The sequence below is a fragment of the Schistocerca cancellata genome, unplaced genomic scaffold, assembly GCF_023864275.1.
Source record: "Schistocerca cancellata isolate TAMUIC-IGC-003103 unplaced genomic scaffold, iqSchCanc2.1 HiC_scaffold_785, whole genome shotgun sequence".
NCBI lineage: Eukaryota > Metazoa > Arthropoda > Insecta > Orthoptera > Acrididae > Schistocerca > Schistocerca cancellata.
In genome coordinates, this window is record NW_026046796.1 from 417,385 (window position 1) to 418,649 (window position 1,265).

Genomic DNA, 1,265 nt, shown 5'->3' on the forward strand with positions numbered 1-1,265 from the left:
TACGCCGCCGCCCCTCTCCCCTGCACAATAGATTCTCACTTCGAAAAATTGTCCAACACGTGCGCGCTTCACCGTGCGGTTCTAGGAGCTGCAGTCTTGAACCGCGAGATCGCTGCGGTCGCAGGTTCGAATCCTGCCTCGGGCTGGATGTGTGTGCTGTCCTTAGGTTAGTTAGGTTTAACTAGTTCTAAGTTCTAGGGGACTAATGAGTTCAGAAGTTGAGTCCCATAGTGCTCAGAGCCATTTGAAGCGTGCGCGCTTCCATCTCGACAATGACTTCCATGTGGTTGCAAAAAATAAATTACGGATACATATAGTCACTTCCACAAGAAGTTGTATGCCGTTATCTGTATGAAATAAGACACTGTTATAAATATATGTTTACATGAAAATACATGTTATTACTAATTGCATAATTACCTAATAGCAAGTCCAATCGCCGCCATTATCAATTACAGATTGGCACCTTTTTGGCATGCTTTTCACGAGATTTTCTACATCTACATCCATACTCCGCAGGCAACCTGACGGTGTATGGCGGAGGGTACCTTGAGTACCTCTATCGGTTCTCCCTTCTATTCCAGTCTCGTATTGTTCGTGGAAAGAAGGATAGTCGGTATGCCTCTGTGTGGGCTCTAATCGCTCTGATTTTATCCTCATGGTCTCTTCGCGAGATATACGTAGGAGGGAGCAATATACTGCTTGACTCCTCGGTGAAGGTATGTTCTCGAAACTTTGACGAAAGCCCGTACCGAGCTACTGAGCGTCTCTCCTGCAGAGTCTTCCACTGGAGTTTATCTATCATCTCCGTAACGCTTTCGCGATTACTAAATGATCCTGTAACGAAGCGCGCTGCTCTCCGTTGGATCTTCTCTATATCTTCTATCAACCCTATCTGGTACGGATCCCACACTGCTGAGCAGTATTCAAGCAGTGGGCGAACAAGTGTACTGTAACCTACTTGCTTTGTTTTCGGATTGCATTTCCTGAGGATTCTTCCAATGAATCTCAGTCTGGCATCTACTTTACCGACGTTCAACTTTATATGATCATTCCATTTTAAATCACTCCTAATGCGTACTCCAAGATAATCTATGGAATTAACTGCTTCCAGTTGCTGACCTGCTATATTGTAGCTAAATGATAAAGGATCTTTCTTTCTATGTATTCGCCGCACATTACACTTGTCTACATTGCAATTCCCTGCACCATGCGTCAATTCGCTGCAGATCCTCCTTCATTTCAGAACAACTTTCCACTGTTAC